Source organism: Podarcis melisellensis (genome assembly GCF_964234715.1).
Source record: "Podarcis melisellensis genome assembly, chromosome: 7".
Taxonomy (NCBI): Eukaryota; Metazoa; Chordata; class Lepidosauria; order Squamata; family Lacertidae; genus Podarcis; species Podarcis melisellensis.
The window spans coordinates 57,770,124-57,785,579 of NC_138539.1; the positions used below are offsets into that span (position 1 = coordinate 57,770,124).

General features: G+C 42.4%; 1 long non-coding RNA gene across 1 annotated transcript; it reads right to left on the reverse strand.

The window, feature by feature from the left end:
• Nucleotides 1-2,617: 2,617 nt before the first annotated feature.
• On the reverse strand, nt 2,618-8,260 carry LOC309374330. The gene is made up of 3 exons (XR_014170529.1): nt 8,115-8,260; nt 4,051-4,142; nt 2,618-2,741 (listed from the first exon to the last, which is right to left on the reverse strand). It is a non-coding gene; the product is annotated as an uncharacterized lncRNA (long non-coding RNA).
• Between the last annotated feature and the right edge of the window lie 7,196 nt (nt 8,261-15,456).

The following is a 15,456-nucleotide window of genomic DNA, read 5'->3' on the forward strand; positions in this document are numbered from 1 at the left end:
TAGGTAAAACTAAAAAAAAAATGATGACGTTGATTGAAGAAGGGGAAACACAAAAACAGCTGGCAATGGGGTGCCCATGTCATCCTATTTGGAGGACCACAAAATGTTCCTACCCCAAGCAACCCCCTGGTTAATGTAGCATATCATATGGAAGCAACCTCAATTTTTAAGAAATAGACTTTTCAACATTTCAGTTGCTTGTAAGTAGAGACCTGCATTGATAGTGCCTCAGATGTCAGATTATGAGCACTAACATGTCCCAGATAAGCTTGCTTTAAAGAAAAGAAACAGCTATCACGTTACTTGGGACTGAAGTTGCATTGTGCATCCATCTTTCGTCTCTTTTCCTGCTGGTTTAGAATGATGAATGTACCATTCTCTTTGCATTCAAACTTTGGGAGTAAAATGCACAGCCCGGCCTTTCCACAGTTCTTGTTATTCTGTTTTTAAAAAACACTGACATTTTCTTAAACAGACATAATTTACAATGTTAAAGTCACACAACAGTGCCTTGGTGTGCGAAAGCCAGCAAGAAAACAAGACTCCTTTGAGACGGGCTTGGGTTTGAAAAGGGCCGGGCAGGAGGACTAGTCTTGTGCTCTCTGAGGTCACTCCAGCTTAAAACAAACGAAGGGTGCAAGACCAGGGCAGTCTTGTGATAGATCTCTTTTCTTTCGGTCTATTAAAAGCTCCCGCTGCAGAATGGCTCAATCCAATGGAGAAAGAAAGAAAACATCGCAGCATAGTACGTGAGGGATGTGCCAATGTACTTGCTCACACTTTCCAGTGCGGTTTGCGAGATCAGATGTTTGGGTTGCATTATGTGTACAGCCTGGGCGGTGTCATAGCAGGTCAAGTGAGGGGGGGGGGTCAGACTGGTGCCTGGATAGCCATGCCTTGCAGCAGGTGGCTGGATTTCATTTCTTATTTCTTTCTACAAAGGCCACTTGTGCAAAAGAATCTTGCCCGGCTTTCCCTCCCCTCTCCCTAATAACCCCTTTCAGGTTCTAATATTGGATTTCATCCATATTACAAGGTCACTGGGAATATCAGCTGCTGTACAAAATCTCCACATTGCTGCAACATCACACTGATATGTATTACTCATATGTTAATATGTTTATGTTCTTTATCGGGGAAATATATTGACCCACCTCAGTGGGCTGATTTCAGGAGGAAGAGCAGAATGCTCCATTCTGCTGAGCTAAAGACAGAGTTTGGTAACCAAAAGTGTGCATTTTAAAAATCATATTTGGTCACAAGAAAAGGAAATTTTCATCAGTGGATTGTTCAGATTTGGTGGTCATAATTTTGGTAAGGCATGTCCTTCTGTCGGCAAGCAGTGCCTGTTCTTCTGTTCACCTGTTTCACTGATGCTTACTAACTGCAAACTGTCCAATCAGCATGATTTCCTTTGAAATCTAAGAGGCTCACCAGTTAGAACCAGGGTTTATAAGTTTGTTAGAACCACTATCACCCTCTGGTTGTAGGACAATTGTTCAGACTTAAAATTAGTTTTGTTGGTTCCTACTCCAACACCAGGGTTCATGTTAGACCATCAGCAAGATCAAGTGCTATCCAGTGTACTTCAACTTGCCATCAAAATATCTTCTCACTGCAGTCTTCTCACCACTCGCCCAAGCGACAAGGATAGTAGAGCTGTGAAGTTTAAATTCACATTCTGAATGATAAAACCTCTGACAAAGGTATGGAAAGGTAAGGAACCCATACCCACTATAGGCCAGTAAGGATTTACTAAATATATTGAATAGCACGGCCTTTGAGGAGGAACTGCTGTCCCAAATTAGAATATTTTAATTTTTTTCATTGCCACCTTTCCTCCTAGGAGCTCAGGACAGTGTGCCTGTTTCTCCCCACAACAGTCCTGTGAGGTTGGGTCGGCTGAGAGATTTCAACTGGCCCATGCTCAGTCAGTAAGCTTTACCACTGAGCAAGGAGTTGAAGTCATGATGAGCAAGTTCTTCCAGCAAAGTGGCCTTCTTTTTCTCACTATGGAGGAAAAGGGGAGTGGGCATCCTCAGGAACATTTATTTATTTATTTATTTATTTATTTATTTATTTATCCATCCATCCATCCTCCTTATACCCAGGGGACTCAGGGCAGTTCACAGAATAAAATCAAGATATAAAACAAAAAAATACATAATAAAAATAAGAACAACAACCCAATGCCCCCGCCCCACAAAAAAACACATTTTAAGAGGGCATAGGATGTAAATCAGATCAACCAAAGGCCTGATTAAAAAGGAATGTTTTGAAGACACCAGGTGAATTTCCCTGTGGAGAGCATCCCACAGATGGGGAGCCACTGCAGAGAAGGCCTGTTCTCGTGTTGTCACCCTCCAAACCTCTCGAGGAAGAGGGACACGAAGGAGAGCCTCAAAAGATGATATCAGGGTCTGGTTAGGAACTACCATTGCTTATGGAGTACATGGGGAATTGAGGGTCAGGCTCTGACAACTCACTACCTGAATACCAATGGTTTAGCTATAGCACTCACATTTTGGTGTTCTGATTTGAAATTAACAGACTGTGGGCAACAGAACAGTGCTCACATCAGGCGGGGGGGGGGGGGAATGCTCTAACTTAAAACTAATTTGCCTTTAGCCAGTAGTGGCTGGTGCCCATTGGCACAGGAAAGCAGGAAGGTCAAGCAGTAGGTGGATCCAGAACCAATGGCAAGCAGAGCCAAATGATTCTAGTTTGTCTCCATCTTCTTCCTAATAAGGCAGACAGTGTTACCCCCTCTGGACTGGTTGTAAGTAAGAAGGAAGGCAGGTGGGAACTGGCTGAGGTTGGTGGGACACTGCCCCATTTGCCCAGGTAAGGTAGTCTCCACTCCATTTATCAGAGGGCTCATCCTACCCATCTGCAGCCCAAATTCCCATCTATCCTTTCATAAATTCAGTGGTTTGGGTGGAGGCTGAGAGCACCTTGTGCCTGAGAGTAATAATTAGAAACTTGAATATGGATAGGAAATGAGTTGAGCATCGTCCGAGGCAGGCGTAAGCCTCTGTGGTGAATATGCTTGAAGGATCAAAGTGATGCTCTGTAGGCCACTGAAGCTTTTGAAGAATATTTAAAAGTAAAACAAGTGGGAAAAGTCCTCTGACTGCCAGATCCAAAGCTGTTCTTTAAACACTCATCAAGGGAAGCATCGAAAAGAAGCCAAGGCCATTTCTGCCAATATCAGCAGATTCTGTGCTGTCCCTTCCCCGCGAATAAGGCTTAATCGAAAGAAGTGCTGCCACTCCCTTGAAGTGCTTCTTAAATGGGCAGAAACGACTTTTACAAGACGGAACTCTTTTTTCCTCTTCCCAAGTCAACCACAGTCACTCTTCTGAACCTGAACTCAAAACCTTTCCCGGCTCAGCTGCTGAGTCCCTGGGTGGCCTTCCTGAAGTCACTGTTCTTGTACAAGAAGTAAGAGCAGACCCACAGCAATAGTGAACAGAGAGCAAATGAATTATGGAATGTTTACCTTCCCTGAAGCTTGGGTGACCCATAAATCTAAAGAAATACATATTTGCAGGTATCTTCAAGTGGGAAAACAGCTCTATAATCATGGCCTTCATACAGATTAATGACCAATTCACTGAATCCACGAAGGAGAGGGAGGGCTGCACCCGCTTTTCACATTACAGTAATTGAAGATCTAAAAGGGACATGGGTGGCACTGTGGTCTAAACCACTGAGCCTCTTGGGCTTGCCGATCAGAAGGTCGACAGTTCAAATCCACATGACAAGGTGAGCTCCCATTGCTCTGTCCCAGCTCTTGCCAACCTAGCAGTTCGAAAGCACACCAGTGCAAGTAGATAAATAGGTACCACTGTGGCGGGAAGGTAAACAGCGTTTCCAAGCTAGCTCTGGTACTCTTCATGCCAGAAGCAGTTTAGTCATGCTGGCCACATGACCCAGAAACTGCTTGTGGACAAACACCAGCTCCCTCAGCCTGAAAGCAAGATGAGCGCCACACCCCATGGTTGCCTTAGACTGGACTTAACCTTCCAGGGGTCCTTTACCTTTTACGTTTTAATTGAAGGTCTGGACACATACATGAAGACACATACTGTAGGCTTCATATGAATGAGTTGGGGAACTTCTTTTTGCATTGTTGCCAACTGTGTGAACAGAAAACGCATAATAATACAGCGTACCTTGTGTTCCAATGTTCAGCTGAACATATTGAGGTCTGAAGCAAGGGCAGAGCTGGTATGTTCCTGCTTGTTACCGCACATACGTATGGATCAATCCAGTGAATGTGTGAAAAAAGATAACAGTCACCAGCAATGTATGGCGCAGGCAGTATTCCATTGTCTAATGATGGACTGATGGTGTCATATGGCAGGTCTTCAGAACTATGTAAGTTTGCAGAGGAGCCAGACACAAGAAACTGCCAAAACCTGGGGGGTGGAGAATGTCAGTCATGCCCCACAGAGTCCCACTGGTGACACAACTCAGCTGCTGCAGCTGCTTTGCACAGCAATTTATACTGAAATTAAGATTGGGAGGGAAATGAGAAACTGAAGAAAAACTTAAATTGACAGCTCTACCCATCAGCCCCAGGCAGCATGATGCTGGGAGTTTAGTCCCAAACATCTGGATGGCACCAGGCTGCTGAATGTTATTGTAAGGATGCAGACTTTGGCAACAGAATTCTGAAGTCCTTCACTGTATCTTTTTAAACTTGGAAAGACGAGAGAAAGAAAGTATGAGGCGAAGTGAGGAGTGTTCTTACATGCAATTCATTCAGGAGGGAACTGATGATAAGGTGGGGTTTCAAGCTGCTGGTAATGTTGATTCACATTCTCTATGTCCCACTGTTCCCAATCTTATCAAAATCCAGCTTTCCATTTTTCTGCTTGTTGGTAATATCACATTAAACCTCACTTGTGTTGTAATGTGTACAGGAATCCACTGCCTTGCATGTTTTCTTCCACTCCCTCATTTTATGCATCCCCTCTCGATGCATCAACTGTTGAAGTGTGATATACAGTGGTTACATACACTGCAGGTTACATACGCTGCAGGTTACAGACTCCGCTAACCCAGAAATAGTACCTCAGGTTAAGAACTTTGCTTCAGGATGAGAACAGAAATTGTGCTCCGGCAGTGTGGCAGCAGCAGGAGGCCCCATTAGCTAAAGTGGTGCTTCAGGTTAAGAACAGTTTCAAGTTAAGAACGGACCTCTGGAACGCATTAAGTACTTAACCCAAGGTACCACTGTATATATATATATAGAGAGAGAGAGAGAGAGAGAAAGAAATTTTGCCACAGGCTCAGAACTGTGGCACAAACAACATGTAACTCACCACAGGGTCTCAATGTGTGCCTAAATGTGTGCCTAAATGTTTAAGTAAGCACTGATATCATGTTTAAGTAAGCACTGATATCACTGACTGAGGCAGAACAATGTGGCCTCAGTAGAATAACTAAGTAAGGCTCCAGCTGCAATCCTATAACTATTTACATGGGAGTAAGCCCCACTGAATTCAATGGGATTCATACCTGAGTAAACATGTATAGTATTGAGCTCTAATTTTCTTCTGCTGTCACAGGAATACTTCTGAATACTTGAGCAGGCTTAGGCCTTTGCTCATTTGCATTATCCCACAGCTTGGTCTTCGAGTCAGGAAACGAATTTAAAGCTATCTGTAAGGAAAATGCCTCGAAGCTCTTGCCACCAAGTACTGTAGCTTTCACTCTGCTCAAGGACTGACAACCTGGTTTATTCAAAACCAAGGGCACACAATGGATCCATTCACCAACTGAGCTCCTTAAACCCAGCCAATTCCTGTGGGCTCCAGGCACAAAACAGCGTTTAGAGCCATAATATGGCATTTAAAAATATGCAAATTATTATAAAAACAAATATACTCTGCTGCATCTAAAAATAGGCATTTGTGCAATTAGAAAATATTTACAACACCCTCATATTTTCAGATCTCTAAGAACAGGCCAGAGCTTTGGGCTGCTAGTCAGTAAAAATGATTCAGTTCTATAATAATAATAATTGGCTTAGAGTTGACTCAGGTGTGTGAGAGAGAGAAAGTAAGATTTAATCCTGGGATTCTCTTTATATCTGTTCTGAAAAATAACTTTTAGTTCATGCTTAACACCTACTGATCTCAATTGCACCACATTCAACAGTATTTGCAGAACCAGTCTTTTGTTTCATTATTAAATTTTACAGTTCACTTACACTGAATCTTTGAGAAAAGAAGAAAAGAGGCGGTTGCTCTTTTGCAGTAGGGGGAAAAAAATCAAAGGGAGAAGAAAGTTATTTGGAAAGGTAGATATAAGACAAGATTCCCCAAGGCACTGGTAGTATAATTGTGATAATATACTGCCTTCTGCAGAATGCCAGGCAGCAGCAACTTACCTATCTTTAATTAGCTGCATTTAGTGGGGGGTTTATGGACACTGAACATGGTGGGCTAATCTGCATACATTAGCATGTCATTTGCATGTTTACCCCAAGGTACTCAGGGTTTTATTGCCATTACCTTTAGCAGCTCTGCTTTGCTAATGAAATAATACAAAAACAGACTTTTCAGGATGCTGGCCTTATCACATCTCTTTTGTAAAGATTTTTTTATTTTATATTTAATGCACTTTGTTGAGATAGGAGTCTTTCCGTGCATAAACGGAAAGTGGGGGAAAGCAATTCCATCAGAACCATTTTTATGTGTATCCCAGCCTCCCCAAGTTTCTGTTTTTCTTTCTGCGATTAGAAATCTCAGGGGGGTGATTAAGTCAGGTAGGGTGTAAAAATGCTTCAGTGCCCGTTTGGGGAAGAGAAAGCTGGGCAGCAGAAGGAATGGATTTGACTCCATCCATCCCCTACCTAAAGGCATAAATAGAAGACAAATCACAGCTGCAGCTGAAGAAAGCTGCACAGGGTCAGAGGGCAGTGTCTGCATTTGCATTCAGTGAGAGACAGCAGGGAGGAAATAAAGGGGTCTCTCTCTCTCTCTCTTTGTTGCAATTCAGCACTATTTTAGAAAGTGCAGATACTAACTTAATTACCACAGTTCCCTTTTTGCACTGAAGCGCTGCAGCAGGTTCTAAATCAATACCTAAGGTCACATTGCTAAAAGCATTAAAAAACAGTCTTTTCTCTCACTCCGGCATGCAGCTCCCTCCTGCAACAGTGTCTCCGGAGGTCAGGATCAAATGAGAAATAGAAGGGGAGTTGGATAATGATCTTAGGAAAAACTGGAGAGGGGAGGGGGAAGAAACTTGAATGCAACCAAATCAAATAAGAAAGGGCAACTATGCCAAAGAGCCAGCGCGGTGCAGTGGTTAGAGTGTAAGACCAGTACTATTTTTCTAGAAAATGAGCACCCTCATTTTTGTAGAATGGCAATGGCGCCCACCTGAGAGCTGTCGGAACTGAGTTCCGGTGAGTTCTGACTGAAAAAAAGCCCTGTGTGAGACCACGGTCACATTCATACCATATATTTAAAACACATTTATATCACTTTAACTGGTTTCCTCCTAAGAATCCTGGGAACTGTAGTATACCCCCTCACCCTGAACAATTTATGGTTCCCAGGATTCCTTGAAGAAGGCCACGACGGTGGAAGTCATATAAATGCACTTTCAATGTATGGCGTTGTTGTGGCCTGGGAAACCCTGGATTCAAATGGTCATGCATCTGCAAAGCCTACTGGGTGATTTAGGGTTGGTCATGATCTCTCAGCAGGGGCGCTGATGTGTCACATGATGTGTCACATGATGGCGCCCAGCGGAAAGCACAGAGGGAGATATTTGCCCTCACCTTGGCCCATCCCAGTCCCTGCCCAGCTCCTGGGCTCCCGGTCTGGGGTTGGGTCATGCGGAGGGTGCCCTGCAGTGGCGGGGGATGTTGGCCCCCTCAATATTGGGGGGCTCAGCCCGCTGCCCACCAATATGGAGGGGGCCGAAGCCCCTTCTAACCCCAATGTTGGCTCCCCTGTCTCTCAGCCTATCCTACCTCAGAGAATTCTGATGAGGATAATATTGAGAGAGGAGGAGCCATGTGTGGTGTCTTGAGCTCTTTGGAGAAAATGACAGGCTATACATGTAGTAAAAGAGATAAAATCCGTTACGTGTTTGCTCTTCCTGTCTGTTCAGCAGGTACCTTTCCCTTGAATCAGCTCTGACTACACCTTGGCTTGCTGGGTGGGAACGCTGTGTGTTTGTGTTCCACAGAGTTATTGCACTCTGCAGTTGGCTTCTGCAAAACATCCTTGAAGTAAACCATACATGGCATCTGATTTCAATAAAATGCTGGGAGCTCGTTTTAAGCAAAAGAATAAATGTCTTTCATTTGAGGGTGGTTCTCCTCCCTCCCTCCCTCTGTTTTATCTGCTGACCCAGAGAATTTACAACCTCCTGGAAGAGAAAACAATTCATATGAACTCCATAAGATATGGAAAAAGGCTGTTTCCAGCTGAGACAAGCTTGGCACAGCTTCTAATAGCTTTGCCAGAGGGAGGTTTTTAATTTTGGTTCACCTGGCTGAGCTGCCGCCTGCAAGTGTGTATTGCTTCAAGTAACGTGCGTGCAATCTGCAAACCCAGGCATCTGGGTATTATGGGGGATGAGGGCTGCGAGCTTTCAGAGCTCAGGGGATGGAAAGTCTGAGTGCTTTACTTCCAGTGCTGCGCTTTGCACGAGTACCACGCTGCTCTCGGGTGCATGCATGCTAAGTCTGCACAGCCATGTGGAGAGGATTCATCATATACCAGAGAAGGCATGGCTTCCCACCCCCACACCCCAGCACATAACTTTTAAAGTCATAGGCACAATGCATCTGTGAAAGATGGTTTCATTACTGGAAATGAAAGAATCACAGCATTGGAAATGAAAGAATTACATTTCCTTAAAATTAGAGGTTTTCAACATTCTCATCAGTCATAAGTGAAGTTTATCACCATCAGTTATAATAATAATAGTTAACAATACATTTACACCTTAGCTTTATTCGTGTTTATAGTGATTATTGCTCTCACCAGACAGAGGGCCTTCTCGGTAGTGGCACCCACCCTGTGGAACACCCTCCCATCAGATGTCAAGGAAATAAGCAGCTATCCTATTTTTAGAAGACATCTGAAGGCAGCTCTGTTTAGGGAAGTTTTTAATATTTAATGCTGTATTGTTTTTAACACTCGATTGGGAGCCGCCCAGATGGGTGAGGTATAAATAATACATTCTTCTTCTTCTTCTTCTTCTTCTTCTTATTATTATTATTATTATTATTATTATTATTATTATATAATGATATATATTCTCATTATAATATATATATATTATATAATGAGATATATTCCCAAGTAAACACGTAGCAAAATGAATAATAATAATATGCATTTCTTATACTACACCAACTTTCCCCAACCTTCCCCAAACTTCCAGAAGTTTGGGACTACAACTCCCATCATCTCTGATCATTTGCCATGCTGGGTGGTTAGGAATTATAGTCCAAAACATCTGGAGGACACCAAGTTTTGTAAGTCTGTAATGTGCCATTCTTGCTCTGGGGATTTATTCAGACATATTCTGAATGACATATTCAGACAACAGACACATTCAGACATATTCTTCCAACCATGATTCCATTATCAGGGTTCTTCAACAGGCTTCCTTAGGGACACCTTAGGTGTCTCAGGGCTTTTGTCTGTTTTATGATGGTCATAAAGTATGTGCCTCATGTCCCACTTATATTTCCCATTGATACAGTTAGACTGCAATCCTGTGCACTTTTATAAGGGAATTAGCCCAGATGAATACAATGGGACATCCTTTCCAGTAAACATGCATAGCATAGGATTTCACTGCACATCAGATCTGCAGCATTCACTTTTGAGAGTTTGGTGGAAAGCTTGTGAATAACTTTTGTGAGTTTTACGCCTATGCATGTAGTGATGTTGCTTTCCTAGAGTGATAATGCAATCAGAGCTTGAACCTGCAAATGCCCAGTGCACAGAGCATCATCATCATGACTTGATTTGCATGCACCTTTACACACACACACACACACACACACACACACCAATTGTGCTCAAAGTTCAAGAAAGAGAACATAAACACATCTCAAAATGATGGTGATGATTCAGCTGCTACCACCAATATCCTTGTTCTATAGTAGTGGGGAGTAGTGACTATTGCTGTTGTTGTTAACATGTATTTATACAACTCTCTGAATGTACTTGGTGCTGTGCACAGTAAAAAAAAATAAGAATTCCTCCACAAAGAAAATCCAATCCAAAACAACAAATATAAACAATGCAATAAAAATCAATAGTTTAAAATATACAATTTGATTTATTATCCATCCTCCACCCTAAGGTGGAGGCATGACAGGCATCTGACTGAGCATAGGAAGGAAGTAACCCAGCCATATGGGTGGGGTATAATAAATAAAAACTTATTACTATTATTATTACTATTATTATTATTATTATTAAACTTGGTTAAAATTGGTTTATTCTTCCAAACATCCAAAAATGATGTAAGAAAGAAAGAAAGAAAGACTGGGGTTCACTATCTCTAGTTATTTTAATTGCATTTACTCATTTATTTAACAAAGTTGTTTTCTACACTTCGAAACAAAGTATGCCTATGACAGCTGACATTGCTAAATCATGCTCATACATAGGGGCTCTTCAGTCATCCATACTGAAAATGGAACGGGCAATTCACTTCTCACACTTTCAGCCGAATATATTCACATTTGGGAGGAAGGTAACAGTAAGTAATGATTTCACAGGCGCAGCACACGATTGGTCACACTGTAGTTTATGATCCTTTCTTGTTCAATAACTAGAGTTTTAACAAGCCACAGTTTGTCAAATCCGAATGCAACAGGGAGCTATGTTTAAAACCAGAACTGGGTGCTTCTGAACTCCTCTTCTGGTGCATGCCAAAGGAGCAGAGGAAAGCAATTCACAATTCAACTACATCGATTATGGGCTGTGTTCCCACATTTTAAGGAACTGGCTTTTCATATCAGGAACTGCCTGAATTGTGTGTTTTTTGTTTCAGTTCTGCATTACAAGCAGAAGCCTGCTGCATGTTTTTTCTCTCAGCAAACTGTTTTGCATTAATGTTGTTTTTGTTATGCCTCCTCTGCTCTTCATGATACGTTTCAGAAACCATTATTGAATTCACACTGAAGAAACTGCTAAGATCCCAAAATTTCTACTAACATCACTATTGCTGACAACTCAGAATGAAGGACGAAGTTCCTGTCCGAGGAATCTTAGCTGTCCTTTAGTTTTTACAAGGTCTTCTAATTGCAGATATATTTTACACCCTGCCCTACAATGCAAGTAAGCATTAGGTTTGGGGGGCATCCAATCTACTCCACTGACTGGCCAAGATAGAATTCATTCCCTATTTCATGTGGACCTTTTCTGATTATGTCAGTGGCAAGGGCTGAACAGAGCCAAGGCAAGCAGGCTAAATTAAAAACAGCATCACCCAACTGCAGAAAGCTTGTTGGCAGCAAATTAAAATGTGTTGTAATTCAGGACTCAGCTTAGCTCCAGGTCAGGCGTGTAAAAATGAGGGTGTCACGTTAACCAACCTGCTATTACTTTGTGTGCAAAGAATAATGTGTGTTATGTTTTAAAATACAATTACTCCAGCATTCAGCAAGGGGTCACCTTCATATATTTTATAAGTGATCAAATGTAACAAGGTGTGTGTGTGACAGATATGGGAAATGGACCATAGCTCAATGGAGGAACATCTGCTTTGCATGCAGGAGGTCCAGTTAAAAGGGTCAGGCAACTGGTGATATGAATAGGTCTATTTCTGCCTGCAATCCTGGACAGCCATTGGCAGACAATATTGAACTAGATGGACTAAGAGTCTGGCCTGATTTCAGAAGCAGAAGACCAGGTAGAGTGGCTTCTCAGCTGTCTGAGAGGGGCAAGGTGAAGGCAAGGTCAGTGTGGTGCAAACAAATTGACAGGAATGCCACATTGGCTCTGCCCACGTGTTTGCACTGCAGCACCTTCCCTTCCACCCTACCCCTCCTAGCTAACGTAGCAGCTCCACCCCACTGGCAAGTTGCTTCTACATGGTATAAGGCATTTCACTATATTCTTAGATAAAGACAGCAACTGGTTTAAAAAAAAAAGGCAGTGGAAGGAAATATGGAAGGAACAGGGTACATATTCCTTGCTAACATAGTCAACTTTTATTTGGCTTCTGCTCCAAACAGCCATAATTCTGCTATCCGCTTCTGCATATCGAATGCTACTCTTGAAAAGAAGTGTTTTCAATGAGGGTTTTCCTGAAATCTTTCCATTTCTTTCTGCAAAATTTGTGAGCCACTAAGGGCAGCCTACCAAGGTTTCAATAAACCTCCTGCTTTCTTGCCGGGGGTTGCAAAAGCAAGTACCCGGCAGCTAGGTTGAGCTTCTGACCTGGAGGGTAACACGTTATCCTGTGGTTGTGTCCTCCCATCAAAAACGTAACCAGCTGTCTTTTGCTATTTCCAGAAGAAATTCTGCAGCTTGCATTGAATGCACCCTTCATTTCCACAAGTAACGGTGCAGTTTATTACAAGCAAAACAAGGAACCTGCCTGAAAGCAGCATTTTTGTTTTGAAGGCACAAAACAGGACCGGGCCTTGCATGGGTACCCCATTTCCCACTGACTGGGCAATTAGAGAGGCCCATGCTATCTATCAAAGACAAGCTTTAAATAGATCCTTGTGTTAATTGCAGCAAAACGCAGTGCCAAATCTTTCAGGCTGGCATCGATGGGAAAAGGGAATAAACAAGCTATGGTAGATTAAACACTGCCGAGTGGTGTTTTTTTGTCAGTGTCAGAATGTGTAATAGAGTCCCATGCTATTTGACTGTTCCTCTCCTTGTGATGCATGCTGGATACCTATAATTTATGACAGCAAGACACTGCGTGGTGAGCTGCCTTTCCTTTTCGACTGATGCTAACCTCGTTAGTGGGGAATATGTGACAGGCTGATTGTGGTTTCTTATCTGCAAGTTAAACATTGTCAGAATAATTCATGGCTGGGCAACTGTTACAACTGTAATGTTTTTTATAATTAGAGATGTTAGTGGAGGGTTCACCAAGGATTCAGGCTCCCGTGAGCCTGCCCTCCTGTTCGAGTCCACACGTCCTGCCCCCATCCATCAGCTTTCAAAAAAGAGAAGCGTTCTTGGGGAAGAAGAAGGTAACATCGTTCCACAGAGTCCCCAGGAAATATTGCCTCTCTCTTCCCAGAGGCACCATGAGAGCTCCTGGAAAGGGAAGGTCACATTCAGGATTCAGCTTCTACATCATCCTGAATATGATAGATCAGGTTCTCAAGTTGGTGTAAATAAACCTATTGAAGGCCAAAAAAAAAAAAAAAGCATTCAAAGATCTCAGTATTGATCTATAGTGGCTGTGTAAAGAGAGATTCATATTTTTTATCAATTAGATTTATGATAAATATTTTTATCCCACCTTTTCAAAAAAATTACAGCCGCAAGGCTAACAGCAGCAATAAGTAATGAATTAAAAGCAGCAAACTATCAAATGAAAAGTTAAAAAAGCAACAGGAAGGTAGGCTTAAAACGCAAGAAAAAGAGCAGGCAAAATATTTACAGTATGAGCAGCAGTAAAAGCAGCAAACAGATAAGCAGATCTGGCCAGCTACCAACAGGCATGGGTCAACTCACTAGCAATAAAGTCAGGCTCTGAAGCTTAATAAGGCAGTTCAGGACTAGGGCAATGTGGGGCACCTTTGTTGGTTCCAAGCACCCCATCTGGATTTGGCCCCAAAAGACCAAGGAAAAGTGCAGGTACCCAAGCACAATTTGTGTCATTGTACAACATCGTAAGTGATCAAGAGGCATCTTTTGCACATTAAATAAATGGCTCTTGTTATAAGTCTGGGGTATGGGAGATTTTTACTGCTGAGGACAGAGAGCAGTAGCCAAAAGGGGCCAGAAATTTCAGGATTGCATCTCTCTCTCTGTCTCTGCCTCCAGTCAGGCCACTTATTCTCCATCACAGTTGTGTTTGTGTACATGGCAAAGGCACAAATTCTCTTTGCTGAAAAAAAGGAATGGCTATTTGTTGAGCATTCGTAACATTATAGTAACAATTATGGAAAGAAAGAAAGAAAGAAAGAAAGAAAGAAAGAAAGAAAGAAAGAAAGAAAGAAAGAAAGAAAGAAAGAAAACAATTATGCATGTGAATTTTCCCCAATTTAATCTTCAGTCTTGCTCAGTTTTGTATTTGGCAGTTATGAAAATTTGGAATGATGCCCCTGGCCAATCTGACTTTGGATGTTCTGGGGCCAGCTCTGATTACAAAAACATTATTAGCAGTTGTATGAGTAGTAGCAGTTAAAAAGGCACATTGAAGATTGCACTCACTTTCTTACATCACTCTTAAAGCCCTGCAATTTACTGTCCATAATTCTTCACTGCTTGAGCATTAAGCATCTCAAAAACAGAATTTCGCCACTATGGATTCCAAAAGGAATAGGTTTATTATTAACACTGATCCTTTATGTCCATTGCACAGTTGCAATACAAGTGGGTTGTTTCTTTTTCTTTATTTTTATGCTAAGGCAGGGGGAACTGGGGGACTCACACAGTGCTCTGGTACCATGACCTTGAAAAATGACATCGACCTCCAACTCCTGTATGATGGGATGCAGGGCAAAGCAAACAACCCAAGCTAGCCTGCAGCCAAACTCCTGTTTTGTGTCTTTCTGAAACTGACAAGGAAAATGAGTGCATGTCCTTTAAAGTGCAAATAGCCCACACATGATCATTCCCAAAAGAGAACAAGCATTCTGGGATGTATTAATAAAATGGATTGTCTTTCCTATCACTAATTATTTCATCCATTTGCACATTGCAATCTTTAAAGGCAATAGAATTCAAGTGTGCCTAAGTGACATAGGTGCAGGATTATAGCCACTGCATTATTTTGTTTCCCAGCAACCATGTCAGTCACAATATGTCCAACATTACTAGACCAAGAATGGGTGTCATGGCTTGGAGGAGAACATTTAAAGACTAGAAAAGGGGGGTGTCTTGAGGTTGATTTGAAAGCTGCAGCTGATACAAAACACAGCAGCTGGGATGCTCAGTTGAGTATCCTACTTTGCACCAGCGCTGAAGGAATTGCACTGTCCATTCACTATTGTGCCAACTCTGATGTTGCTATTGACTTACAAGTTCTGAGCAGCTTTAGAACCAGGCTATCTGAGAGACTAGCCCACTCACTGAGCTCATCAGAAGAGGCCTTTCCAGTCATGCTGCACCCAGGAGAAGTACAATTTGTGGTGATCCAAAGGAGAGCCTTCTCTGTGGTGGCCCCTTCATTGTGGAATAACCTCCCAGGTGTTCCGCTGCCTGTTAAAAACTTGCCTGTTGATGTAAACGTCACCAGGCACCCATCCTTAGCACCGGT